The sequence below is a fragment of the Nicotiana attenuata genome, chromosome 7 (genome assembly GCF_001879085.1).
Source record: "Nicotiana attenuata strain UT chromosome 7, NIATTr2, whole genome shotgun sequence".
Taxonomy (NCBI): Eukaryota; Viridiplantae; Streptophyta; class Magnoliopsida; order Solanales; family Solanaceae; genus Nicotiana; species Nicotiana attenuata.
In genome coordinates this window covers 42,658,321-42,673,361 of record NC_031995.1, presented here as the reverse complement: position 1 = coordinate 42,673,361, position 15,041 = coordinate 42,658,321, and the positions used below count along the sequence as shown (strand labels likewise).

The 15,041-nt window shown below is 37.5% G+C and overlaps 1 long non-coding RNA gene across 1 annotated transcript in view; it reads left to right on the top strand.

Annotated features, from left to right (window-relative positions):
* Window positions 6,088–15,041, top strand: part of LOC109228978 — a 14,642-nt gene continuing 5,688 nt past the window's right edge. Inside the window, exon 1 of the long non-coding RNA XR_002068486.1 lies at window positions 6,088–6,136. This is a non-coding gene — a long non-coding RNA (uncharacterized LOC109228978). The remainder of the gene's footprint in view (window positions 6,137–15,041) is intronic.

The following is a 15,041-nucleotide window of genomic DNA, read 5'->3' as shown; positions in this document are numbered from 1 at the left end:
TATCTTTCTATTGACCCATCCGCTTTGTGTTTAACTTTGAGAACCCATTTGTTCCCAATGGCTCTATGCCCAGGCGGAAGGTCAACTAGATCCAGACTTTGTTGGTTTTCATGGACTCTAATTCTTCTTTCATTGCTTTCATCCACTCATCTTTTACAGGGCTCGATAAAGCCTTAGTTATAGACTTTGGCTCATCCATTTCTGTGGGAGATACCAGGAAAATATAATCTTCAATTTTATAAGTACGTTTGGGTATATTTTTCCTGGCACTCTTTCGTAGTTGAAATTCAGATTTGTCAGAAGGATTTTGGGATTGAGAGTTCCCACTCCCACTCGGATCAAGAATAAGATCTTGATCAATTTGATTATCAACTATGTCAGAAGACACTTGCTGACTATCTCAGTTCAACATTTCATAAAGAGGCTCACTATTCTTTACCTCGCCCTTTTTTGGAAAATCATTTTCCAGAAATGTGACATCTCGTGATTCAATCTCACTAACACTTCCATCCTCTAATTCACCAATGAACACATACCCTTTGGAGTGTTCTGAATATCTTATAAAGATACATTTCTTGCCTTTTGGACCTAATTTACCAAACTTGCTAAAAGAATCTTTTACATATGCAGCACAACCCCAAGGTCGTAAATCCTTTAAGTTTGGTTTATGACCAGTCCATAGCTCATAAGGAGTAGAAGAAACTGATATAGAAGGCACTTTGTTCAATATATAAGTTGCAGTCAATAACGCATCTCCCCAAAAGGAGATAGGTAAATTTGCCTGCGCCATCATGGACCTTATCATGTCCAGTAGTGTTCTATTCCTCCTTTCTGCTACACCATTTTGTTGAGGTGTGTATGGAATAGTTAATTGTCTGGTGATTCCCTTTTCATTGCACAATTCTTCAAATTCTTTTGATAGATATTCACGTCCTCTATCGGTTCTTAGGGTCTTAATCCTTTTGTCTAATTGATTCTCAACTTCATTCAAATATTTCTTAAAGCATTCAAGTGCTTCAGATTTATGAGAAATCAAATAGACATAACCAAAGCGTGTGAAATCATCAATAAACGTAATTAAATATAAAGCACCAGACCTAGCCCTCACATTCATTGGACCACAGATGTCAGAATGAATTAATTGCAATGGAAAATCGGCTCTCTTAGCCTTTCCAAATGGTTTACGTGTAATCTTTCCGGCAAGACAATTTTCACAAGTTGGCATTTCAATTTTAGAGAAAGAACCCAAATGTCCTTCCTTAGCCAATCTATTCATTCGATCCTGCCCTATGTGACCTAATCTTGCATGCCATGTGATAACATCAACTTCATTGTTACTAGAATAACATGCCATAACACAACGGTCAACATAATAGTTATACGTAGAAGGATTACAATCTAACACAATAAAACCATCATAACGATGTCCAAAACCATAAAAAACATTGTCTTGAGTAATTCTAAGACCACTGCGACTAAAGTTCAAATTGAAATCTAAATCTAGAAGAACAGACACAGAGACTAAGTTTCGTCGAATCTCTGGAACATAAAGGACATCATGCAACATCAAAGATCGGCCACCACGCATGTCCATTCTGCAAGTGCCTATCCCTTTGACTTCAAGCTTTGCATTATTTCCCACATATACATACTTTGATCCAGGTGGAACTCGACGAAACTCTATGAACGCTTCTCTATCGCGGCTCACATGGTCGGTGGCCCCTGAGTCTACAATCCACACAGGATAAGATTCAGTTAGTAAAACAGTGCTAGAAACATATATAGCACTAAGAGATGCGTTTTGAAATGCTACCTTTTTCGGCTCAGTGCACTCACGAGCAAAATGCCCTGGAACTTGGCAATTGTAACACTTCATCTTGCTCTTGTCTTTCTTCTTGAAGAACCGTTTTCCTTTCTTGGAATTTGACTTGTTTCTTTTCTTGGAGGGTCCTTCTCCGGTCTCCTTACCCTTTCCATCATTTTTCCAGTTTCTCTTGCGCTTGAAGCTTGATTTCTTTGTACCACTTGATTTTGCCACAAAGGCATTAGGTACAGCAGCACCAAGTCGCTCGTCTTCAAGCTCCACATGACGGGCAACATCAACAAAAGTTTTGATACTATCATTGTGGGTCAAGTTAACCTTCAAATGTTCCCAATTATTGGGAAGAGACCGAATCACTGCCTGAACCCGCTGCTCATCAGAGAGAACATGGCCAGCACTTTTGAGTTGAGCAATCATATTTGACATCACCCTTAGATGTTGCTTGACACCGTGATCATGACGCTTTTTGTACGTGTCAAACTTGATTGTCAGCTGACGAAGGCGAGTCACAGTCGTACCCCCATATCCCTCCCTTAAATGTGCCCACATGGCTTAAGCAGTAGGATATTGCTCACATTCGTGAATGAAATCATCCACAACTGAGCTTACAATGATTCCACGAGCAGTGGCATCTTTCTTTTTCCAAGAATTGTAAGCCTCAAGATCTCTCCTATGTTGGGCAGTGTTACCCTCCTCTGGGCAAACCATGACATGGTTAATGGCTTCAAGAGCATCTTGCTCTTCCAGCACACACCACATCTTACGGCTCCAAATATCATAATTTTCACCGTTCAGTTTGTCACCCTTGTTTAAGTCAGCAATGATAGTCTTTGATGCCATAGTCTGTTAAATAAAATAATAATGCAAGTGTATTTATTACTCATCATTCTCACATGTGATATACACACTTAGGCAAATCAATTAAATAAAATATTAATTTTACACTTAGTATAGAATCGAAAGGTTACTACGTTTCCATTCATCATCTACAACTAAATGTTCAACTAATATTTTATAAAATCATTTCTTATAGTGTGTATCTTGTCAAGATTTTCAATATCATGTCATACTTATTTTAATTGCCATACATTAAAAACAAACAAACAAAATGACATGTAATCTTGCAAACAAATAACAAAGTTTCATTAATTAAACAAATTACAAGTAGTTGTAGAGACGGTTCTCCCACTCAGCTTCAAATTTAAGAACATAAACCCAAAAAGGTTCACTTGGCCAAACCTCGCGATAAACTTCAGTTAAAATACTACCTAAAGGTTCTCCAAGTGAATCTACTAAAATTGCTAAGGCTTCCCAATCAGATAGTTCAATTTCGTCAATAGCATCGATTAGTGCTTCTCGGGTAAACTGATAATTTCTAATATGTTCAGCTAGTGAAGCCCTAAGCTCTCTAAATTTCTTTTCTCTTTCCCTTCGTTCAGCCCTTCGATCCCTTAACTGATTTTGTCTCGCCCTTGGGACAATCCTGATGACTTCAGGCTCCGAGTCTGAATCATTATAGAAATAAGTCCTGCGACGACGTACCCTTCTATGTTGTCCCCTTCCTTGACTTCGAGAACTCCCACTTGGAGTAATTCGAACTTGTCCCTGTTCAGCCATATCTGAAATAGGACCAAGGAAACAATAATAATGGCTACAACCACTTAATGTGACAACATATATCATTTGTAGAAGGATATCTATCGAGGGATTATGACTAAACTAATTTTCCATTTACTGAAACAGACAATGTTTACTGATCTTTCTTATGGATCATTTTCTTAGCATTCAGCAGACAAAAAAAATTCCAAGCTTTATGTACTATTTGTTTAATTCAAATTGAAACCAAATTAACAAGCACCACTGAAGTGTGCAAAAGTTGCATGTTCCTAAGAATTGAAACAAAAAGTTGCAATATAATAGCCACTGATTCGAAATTCTAATGAAACGTTGCATGTTTATGAGAATTGAAAAATTCTTGGAATAGTGCTAGTTTCTTCTGAGACGTGTACTAGTTAATCCCTTTTTTTAAATATAATACGCTGAAAATAAAAAGGTCAAAAGGAACTGAGTTTTCTTCCAAAATTTTTGGAACAGATTCAATTTTCCAACCTCTTATAAAACTTATCTTATATTTATAGTTTCGTAAAATTCAATATATAAAAAAATTAGAAGACAAATAAGGAAAAACAAAAGTACAGTCGTGATCACAATCATCGTTTTCTCAAAAATTTGATCACCTATCACTGTAACACTTGTTCCATGTAAATTTATTCATCCAATCTTTTCTGTCACAGTCTAGGAATCAAATAAATCCTACGCTCTGATACCATTGTTAGACTAATAATCGCAGGGCGAGAACAACATTAGCGTACCTGTCAACGCAACGGAAGAATTGTTGAACTCACCACCGAAATAATTGCCCCAAATCGAACTTTGAATCACTGGGAAACAAAGTTAATCTCCCACCAATTAGATGCCCTTACTTGTGTGTGTTCTTCGTTGGGAGAAGAAGAGAGTCAGAGAAAATTCTTGAGTTAGAAAAAAAAACTTACGGTTCTTTGTTCTGTATTATCTCCTTCAGACAAATAGGGAGAGTAATAGCGGTTAAGGAAGATAATCCACCACTCACCCCTTTTGCACGTTCAGTTTAGTGGGTGTTTGTGCTCTAATGATAACTTCCCTTTAACCTCTCTCCCTTATCTCTCCTAATCGGGTCGGGTCAGCCCACATGGAGCGACCCATGACCCATTGTGAACACCTAATTTTTTACCACACCGCAAATCCTATACTACTTTAGTGTAAATATTTCTTTTAGGTCTAATCTTAATATTTGAAACGTTTATCTTACTCTTAATAGGTTTTAATNACCGTTGAACTCACCACCAAAAGAATTGCCCCAAATCATATTCTGAATCTCCAGGAAACAGAGTTTTTGTTCACAAACTAAATGCCCAAAGTTCACTGTGTTCTTCCTTTCACAATTTTTTTTGCCACACTTAATCTCTGTACTGAAGAGGAGTATATAGAGAAGAGGAGATGGGAGAACTACCGATGATAACTGTTCCTCCACGTTCTCAGTTTCACAAAAGAAAACGTGCGGTAGTTTTTTTTTTTTTTTAGGAGTCAGAGCCTACATATAACCTCCTTAGGTTTTGTCCCCTTTTTTTTCTCTTTTTTAAAACGGGTCGGGTCAGTCCACATAGGCGACCCACGACCCAAACCTTATATCCAACAGATACCTCATACCATATGGTTATAGAAAAAATTATGATTTAGATTGACAATCAAATAAACCATGTTTAAAGACGTAAAAGGGAAAAAAAGGAATGAACTCATTTAATATAACGGGAAGTTTTGGTTTTTGTTTTCTAGCGCTATGTATCTATTTAAAATCGTAAATTGTATGGCTGAGTAAGTGCTGACCTGTTGACAATATCGTTCAAGGGCACTATCCGTTCCAACATAACCAACTTAAAAATTAAAAAAAATAAAACCTTTTCTGAATACAGCAAAAATATTCTTAAATCTATATATCTATTAAAGCAAGAAAGTTATCATGTATAATTGACATTATGGTTAAGCCAAGTGGCAAGCTAATAAATGTTAATAGTATATGATAACTTTATTCTATATTTGATAATTTTAGTTAAATACATATATATATATATATATATATATATATATATATATATATATATATATATATATATATATATATATGTATATATGTATGTTTTATCTTCTTTTATTTAAATAAAAAAAAAGGTTAAGAAAAGTTAAAAAAAATAAATAAATAAAAAACTAACGAAAAAGAAAGAAAAAAGAGATTACAAAAATCTGATCCAACTTCCCCATTTTCCCCACTTCACTCACGTCTTCTACCCATGATCACACACTCACACCCACATCTCCATCTACTTATAACCAACCTCATTCTTCTTTTTCTTTATATAACAGAAGAACACAAACAAACAAAAAAAGAGGACACACAAGATACAAGAGGAAGAAAAAAGAATCGGGCAAAGAAAAAAAAAAAAGGGGGGAGAGAAAAAAAATGAATATGAGGAATTAAAGAAAACAGAGCCAAGGAATTGCCATCCTCATGTCACTGTTACCTAGATGTGAGGACGGTTGAAGAGTTTAACAGAGGACATATTGATAAAGCGATAAATATTCCAAACGTATTCCTCACTGAAGAAGATTTGTTGCTGCTTTTCTCAATTATCTTTCCGGTGTTAATTCGAGTCTCGTCCGCGGTTCGTCATATTTTTGAGTTAAAAACAGTGAAACAATCAATTTTTCGGCTATATTGAGGTCTAATTCTCTCATCCTCTATTCGTTTTATCCCAGCTTAATGTTAATTGTCTGTTTGGTGATATGATTCCGTTGTTTGTGTAATTGTTCTTCATAGTTTTGAATTTGTTCACTTAGTTATCTGCTCATATGTTACTCGAATTGATTATAGTTGAACATGATTTCATCACAGTATAGAAATTGGGTTTGAAGTTTTAAACCTTCGCGTGATCTTAGGTCTCGTGTATTTATTTGGTTATTAGATTTGTATTTGAGTGCAAAATTAGAAGATCAGTGAGTTGATTTTTGTATACTGGAAATATGATGTTATATTTATATTTAATTTGCAACAAAGTAACTATGCTACTTTACTCTGAAACTAGCACCTCATGTAATAGTGTGTCTCAACCTGATTTTTCACTTTTAACTAATATTTTGTTATCACTACTCTTAAAATGAAAAAGAAGAAGCATGAACTCAATGGATGATCGGTTCTGTTTGCATTTTCTTATTGAATAATTGAGATACAATGGATATTACTCTCTCAGTTTCCTATTATGCGTCTTGTTTTGATTTGTCACGGTATTAAAAAAATGTGAAAATATTTAGTGGTCATAGTTTTATTGTCGTTTGTTTAATCTGTTCGCGTGACATAATTACGATCCTAAAAACAAAATCGGAGTATGCGTTCGCACAACTTCGACCAAAACTTTCTTAATATTTAATAAAGCGTGATTAATTGTTAAAATAAAAGCGCAACTCCCTTTTGTTAAAATAAGTGAGGTGTGCCATGTCAAACAAAATTTATAATTCATGGCCCTATTAAGATTAGATTAAGAACTAACACTTATAGAAAAGGTTTGAGGTGTGCCATAAATAAATTAAATCATCCATGGCCCTCACAAATGTTGCTTTTAAAAATTGAATAATCGTAGTTTGCTTTATGCTCGATTTAGACTAGTATTGTGATTATGTATACGTTCGCGTAACATAATTGCAAATTTAATTCTAAAAAATAATTCGAGGGATGCGTTCGCGCAACTTCAACCAAATTTTTCTTAATAAAATAAACAAAGCATTATTAATTATGGACACGTTCGCGTGACATGATTTTTGGCGCGCCAAAGGAAATGAGTATACGTACGCGTAACTCGATTCTTTAATTAAGAATAATTCAAGTGATTTAAAAGCGGTAAAAATATAAATGCACATAGGTCCTAAAAATGAGTAGTTAAACAATTTAAATCAAGTATAAATCGCTAAGCGACCGTGCTAGAACTACGGAACCTGGGAATGCCTAACACCTTCTCCCGGGTTAACAGAATTCCTTATCTAGAATTTTTGGTTTGCAGATTTTTTTTTTAAAATAAAAACTTCCTCGATTTGGGATTTAAAATAAACCGGTGACTTGGGACACCAATTAAATTATTCCAAGTGGCGACTCTGATTAATTAAATAATTCCATTTCGAATAATGTCACTTTAATTGGAAAAACTCCCATATCACCCTTTCAGGGTGGAAAAAAGGAGGTGTGACAGCTCTGGCGACTCTGCTGGGGAAGATAACCCAGAACTTCTGTTCTGGGTTTAGAATTCGAGCTTGTAATGTGATCTATACTTGGCTTTATTAATTTGATGTTATTACTGTGCTTTTGGGCCTAATGTGCTAATTGCCGCTTATTTACCGCTTTGATATTATTTGAATTGTATCAAACTGTCTTCTTACGCCCCCCTTCTGAGTCTTCTGAATTTATGGTGCACAGGTGCGCGTGGCCCACTTTTCTGTTAGAAGTCATACCAATTAGAACGAGGCTGGGTCAAGTAACTAGGCCGGGTAGACTTTCGTGCTTCCGGTACGTTGCCCCCACCTCGGCTCGAGCTGTCCGCTTGGGTAAGCCAGGTCTAAAACACTCCCCCCAGGATTTAAACCTAGAATAACAGCCTCATGCCGGATCCCTAGTAAGAACGTTTGTTTGCATCATGTGCATTTGACTTTGGGGACTCAACACAGGGGTTAGGTCCGTCTAGGACAGGTGTACCCGAGAATTGTAAGACCATCCTGATGCATCTTATGTGCTACTTGTGCATTATGTTTGATTCGGCTTGTGCATGTTGACTGGCTTCTAAAAAATAAAAATAAAAATAAAATAAAAATTGAGGGAAAACTAGAAGGGAGAAAATAGGAGAGGAAATTTTACTCAGTTTTTGAAAATTCTCAGTATTTACCTCAAAAAGATTATTACAAAATAAGCCTAAATTTTTCAAAAAAAAATGTCATCCTATTCCTGAAACATATACAGAACTACGCGGGTCTGATTCTCACCGGATGTGAGATACGTAGGCAACCTTCATCGGGTCCGGCCCCCAATTTCAAAAAATCCAAAAAAATATTTTCCACTTTTTTTAAAAAAAAAATCTTTCTCCCAAAAATTCAAAAAAAAAAAAAAGAAAATCGAAATCCAAAAAAAAAATATTTCTTTCTTTCTAAAATTACCAAAAAATGGAGATTCAAAAATATTTTCGTTAATGTTTAGAAGTCTTTCCTTCGAAATTTTAAAAAAAAAAGAGATAGAGAATTTAAAGTTCAAAAATATTTCCTTGTTAAGAGCTTTTACGATTAGGTTTTTTTAAGTAAAGTAAAAAAAAAAAGTTAAGTTTATTTATTTTATTCTTGTATCTTCCCGAATTACGCAAGATCTGATTCATGTCTCCACATGATACGTAGTCAANGCGACTCTAAATAAAATGAATAATCCCATTTCGATTAATGTCACCTTTAATTGGAAAAACCCAATTCCCCTTGGCGGGAAAAAGGAGGTGTGACAGCTATGGCGACTCTGCTGGGGACATAACCCAGAACTTCTGTTCTGGGATTAGAATTCGAACTTGTAATGTGATTTATACTTGGCTTTATTAATTTGATGTTATTACTGTGTTTTTGGGCCTAATGTGCTAATTGCCGCTTATTTACCGCTTTGATATTATTTGAATTGTATTAAACTGTCTTCTTACGCCTCCCTTCTGAGTCTTCTGAATTTATGGTGCACACGTGCGCGTGGCCCACTTTTCTGTTAGAAGTCATACCAATTAGAACGAGGCTGGGTCAAGTAACTAGGCCGGGTAGACTTTCGTGCTCCCGGTACGTTGCCCCCACCTCGGCTCGAGCTGTCCGCTTGGGTAAGCCAGGTCTAAAACACTCCCCCCAGGATTTAAACCTAGAATAACATAGCCTCATGCCGGATCCCTAGTAGGAACGTTTGTTTGCATCATGTGCATTGACTTTAGGGACTCAACACAGGGGTTGGGTCCGTCTAGGACAGGTGTACCCGAGAATTGCAAGACCATCCTGTTGCATCTTATGTGCTACTTGTGCATTATGTTTGATTCGGCTTGTACATGTTGAACCGGTTTCTAAAAAATATATATATAAAAATTGAGGGAAAAGCAGAAGGGAGAAAATATGAGAGAAAATTTACCCAGTTAAAATAAAAAAAATCTCGGTATTCACCCCAAAATAAAAAATTATCAAAATAAGCTTGAATTTTTTTTTTTAAAAAAAAAATTTCATCCTATTCCTGAAACACATACGAACTACGCAGGTCTGATTCTCACCGGATGTGAGATACGTAGGCAACCTTTATCGGGTCCGGCCCCTACTTTTTATAAGTCCAAAAATATTTTCTTTTAAATTCTTCTCAAAATCCAAAAATATTTTGTTCTTCTTTAAGAGTTTTTCTTTCGAAAATTCCCAAAAAAAAAATCAAAATCCAAAAAAAAATATTTTTCTTCATTCTTTAGAAAATACCCAAAAAAAAAGAGTTAGTTTATTTACTTTATTTTTGATATCCCCGAACTACGCAAGATCTGATTCATGTCTCCACATGATACGTAGGCAACCCACATCAGGTTCGATCGCATCATTTTGAAAAGAAAAAAAAAGTAAGTAAATAAAAAGAGAAGAGAAAAAGTGGCTAAAAAAAAGAAAAAAAATAGAAGAAGAGAGAGTGTTTATTCAAACATGCTTGTTTGTTTTGAAATAAAAGCTAATTAAAGGTGGTCGGTTTGTTGGTTTGCAATGGCGAGTCACGCAAACAATCCAAGATCCTCAGAAGTAAAGCATCTTCTCAACAAATGGAACAAGCACCATTGTTGTTGATCCAAGATCAAGAAAAGGCAAGTAGGCAAGTTGGCGGTAAAAAATAAAAAAATGAAGGCAAATGTGGGATTGACTTTACCAGATTTGAGCAATAGGACATGGCCTGCTCGGAATGATTTGATGATGGGAATTTGATCCAGTATTGAAAGTCATAGTAGCCATTGCCGCGGCAGAAGAGAAACAAAAAATGGGCGCCAACCCCGAAAGCCCTATCAGATGGGAGTCTCGGTAGCAGGTCTTGCTATCTTTTCTGCCTTTCGAGTTATTTCAGTGTGTCATCCGAATGTTTTTACTTTACTGTCTTATATTCTGATGTAAACCCTTCTATCTTTTTTTTAAATATTCAAATAAATGAAATCAATATTTCATCATCCATGAATGTCTCATTTCTTAATCTTGTCACCTTTCTTATTCTCTTGTCAGTTCTATAAATCCAGATTTTAATAACATGACATGCTTGCAGACTTTATGCCCAGATCCTAAAACGCTGTCAGATTTCGAAATAATGAATCAAGAAGCAGAATGTGTTGAAGATAAGGAGTGTAAGAAAATAAACAGAGAATTGGAACAGTAAGCCTAAATCAAATTCAAATGAAGCCGCCCTTACTTGATTGGTTTATGGCACTGAAGCCGTGATACCAGTAGAAGTTTAATTTTCTTCCCTTCGGATCATTCTTGAAGCCGAGATCGAGGTGAAAATTGAGTCAAGACCTGATTGAAACATTGTCTTTGATTGATGGAAAGTGATTGGCCGGAGGCCACCATGGACAGTTGTACAACAAAGAATGGCCCATGCTTACAAGAAGAAAGTACGTCCCAAGAAATTTGAAGTGGGGCAACTCGTCCTAAGACATATTCTCCTGGGCTGACCAATGCCCCAGCAGCCTTTATGCATTTGATGCACAGTGTATTCCGTTCATATCTTGAATCATTCGTCATTGTCTTTATTGATGACATTCTGGTATATTCCCGGAGTCGAGAAGATCATGAGCAACACCTGAGGACAGTGCTTCAGACTTTAAGAGAGAAGAAATTATATGCTAAGTTCTCGAAATGTGAGTTTTGGTTGGATTCCGTGGCATTCTTGGGTCACGTGGTATCCAGTGAGGGGATAAAGGTGGATCTGAAGAATGTGGAAGCAGTGTAGAGTTGGCACAGACCATCCTCAGCTACAGAGATCCGTAGTTTTCTTGGCTTGGCGGCTTATTACCGTCGATTTATTAAGGGATTTCCATCCATTGCAGCACCTATAACCAGACTGACCCAGAAGGGTGCTCCGTTCCAGTGGACGGAAGAGTGTGAGGAGAGCTTGTTGTATTTGGGAGACATCAAAGGAAATGTCCTTGAGACAATAGTGAACGCATATGTAGTCAAAAGGTACTATGTTTGACTCACTACTTGGTGTTAACATTCTCTGATTGGGATGACGAAGGCTTTCTTTCTCGCTACCCAAACACCATTAACCCTTTTGCAAACCCTTTGAGCCGGTTCCCCCTCTTTGATTACCCTCTTTGGAACCTGGAAGTTATTATAAAATGACAAAGAAAAGAAAAAAAAAAATAAAAACAAAAAAAAAAAAGAAAAAAAAAGCAAAAGAAAACGAAAATGAAAACAAAACAAATAGAAAAACAAAAGAATATCAAAAACAAAGTTCCCTGAACTACGTTCGACTTGATTCCGAAAGGATACGTAGGCAGCCTTTCTCTGAGGTTCAGTCACACTAAAATAAAAATCCAAATTCCCCAAAAAGTGAAACTGGGTAGATATTACAATATTTCGGCAATGGTTTTGCCTGAAATGTTCCAAAGTTGTAATTCAGTCCAAATTCTTTTTACCCAATTCCCTTTCAAGTCCTTCCGATCAATCAACGAGAATGTTCAAGAATTGGAGGATACTGTTACTTGGATCAGATGCAACCAAATAAGAGAAATAAAATGAGAGAGTCCTATTGGTGAAAACCCTCATTGACACTGTAGGGCGATGGTGAGTAGAGAAAATAAAAATGAGAGAGTCTTATTAGTGAAAACTCGCAAAGGGCACTATAAGACGATGGCGAGAAGAGAAATGAGAGAGATCAGCTAGTGAAAACCCACAAAGGGCACTGTTGATCGAAAACAGGATTCACATAACCATGGCATTAACACAATCATGAGCAAGGTTTTGCAGTTTCAAGTCAAAATTTGTAATGAGTTTTTGAGAATCGGACGGTTTATACAGATCAGGCATCCAGTCCAAAAGGCATGTCATGTTTATTGATGTCTGCATGTACTCCCATATAAGTCCGTATCTCTGTTCCCTGAAAGGGACACCTCTTGTTCTAAACTCATTCTCTATTGTATTGTTTGTTTGTTTTTTCTTTGAATCCCTTTCGGTCTAACTTTGTTCCAAAAATAAGGCAAAGAAAAGTTGGCAAGACCGATTTACAGGGTTCTCGTTTGAAGCGAGCTGATATATTCAAAAGGCGCCCAGCCTCGACAAATGCATCAAGTCGACCCCGACTGTCCATGATTGGCCGATGCTTTGAAATGAAAAACTTTGAAAGAAGTCAAAAGTGAAATGCCCACAAAGGCAAAATAAAGTTGAAAAAGGTTACCGTCATGGCAAAGTTTGGAAAAGCTAAAGGTTCTTCAGAATCAGAAATGCAGTTGGTATTCAGGAAATAACTAGTTGCAGTTGAAGCCATTGAAGAAGATGAGCTGAGTCAAGGGACTGAAATAATCAAGGCCACAAACCGACCACCATTTTAAAACTAATGAATCTTTCTTTGTTCAGAACAATAACAGAACAATTTTATAAAATAGTTCGTGGAAAGACCAACACCACCAAGTGAAGTTCTCAAATTCATGATTTCCTTCCAATATGCATGTAATCATGTTATTTTTAGTTTCATTATAGGGAATCAACACCCTATCTTCAATACAGGGTACTACATCCCCTGGTTGCATTATTTTCTTCATAGGGTACGACATCCCCTAGTAGCATTTCAGAGTGCCACGAGCCTCATCTTATTGCCAACACAGGGTACTACATCCCCTGGTTGCCTTACTTCTTGTTGCAAACATAGGGTACGACATCCCCTAGTTGCATTTCAGAGTGCCACGAGCCTCATCTTATTTCCAACACAGGTTACTACATCCCCTGGTTGCCTTACTTCTTGTTGCAAACATAGGGTACGACATCCCCTAGTTGCATTTCAGAGTGCCACGAGCCTCATCTTATTTCCAACACAGGATACTACATCCCCTGGTTGCCTTACTTCTTGTTGCAAACATAGGGTACGACATCCCCTAGTTGCATTTCAGAGTGCCACGAGCCTCGTCTTATTTTCAACACAGGGTACTACATCCCCTGGTTGCATTATTTCCAACACAGGGTACTACATCCCCTGGTTGCATTATTTTCTACATAGGGTACGACATCCCCTAGTAGCGTTTCAGAGTGCCACGAGCCTCATCTTATTGGCAACACAGGGTACTACATCCCCTGGTTGCACTTCTTGTTGCAAATATAGGGTACGCCATTCCCTAGTAGCATTTCAGAGAGCCACGAGCCTCATTTTATTGCCAACACAGGGTACTACATCCCTTGGTTGCATTTTTATTTTCTACATAGGGTACGACATCCCCTAGCAGCGTTTCAGAGTGCCACGAGCCTCACTTTATTGCCAACACAGGGTACTACATCCCCTGGTTGCATTTTTATTTTCTACATAGGGTACGACATCCCCTAGTAGCATTTCAGAGAGCCACGAGCCTCATTTTATTGCCAACACAGGGTACTACATCCCCATGCTGCATTATTTTCTGCCAACATAGGGTACGACATCCCCTAGTTGCATTTCAGAGTGCCACGAGCCTCATTTTATTGCCAACACAGGGTACTACATCCCCTGGTTGCATTTTTATTTTTCTGCATAGGGTACGACATCCTCTAGCAGCGTTTCAGAGAGCCACGAGCCTCATCTTATTTCCAACACAGGGTACTACATCCCCTGGTTGCCTTACTTCTTGTTGCAAACATAGGGTACGACATCCCCTAGTTGCATTTCAGAGTGCCACGAGCCTCATCTTATTTCCAACACAGGTTACTACATCCCCTGGTTGCCTTACTTCTTGTTGCAAACATAGGGTACGACATCCCCTAGTAGCATTTCACAGTGCCACGAGCCTCATCTTATTTCCAACACAGGGTACTACATCCCCTGGTTGCATTATTTTCTACATAGGGTACGACACCCCTAGTAGCATTTCAGAGTGCCACGAGCCTCATCTTATTTTCAACACAGGGTACTACATCCCCTGGTTGCCTTACATCTTATTTCCAACACAGGGTACTACATCCCCTGGTTGCATTATTTTCTACATAGGGTACGACATCCCCTAGTAGCGTTTCAGAGTGCCACGAGCCTCATCTTATTGGCAACACAGGGTACTACATCCCCTGGTTGCACTTCTTGTTGCAAATATAGGGTACGCCATTCCCTAGTTGCATTTCAGAGAGCCACGAGCCTCATTTTATTGCCAACACAGGGTACTACATCCCCTGGTTGCATTTTTATTTTCTACATAGGGTACGACATCCCCTAGTAGCGTTTCAGAGTGCCACGAGCCTCATCTTATTGGCAACACAGGGTACTACATCCCCTGGTTGCATTTTTATTTTCTACATAGGGTACGACATTCTCTAGTAGCATTTCAGAGTGCCACGAGCCTCATCTTATTGCCAACACAGGGTACTACATCCCCTGGCTGCATCATTTTCTGCCAACATA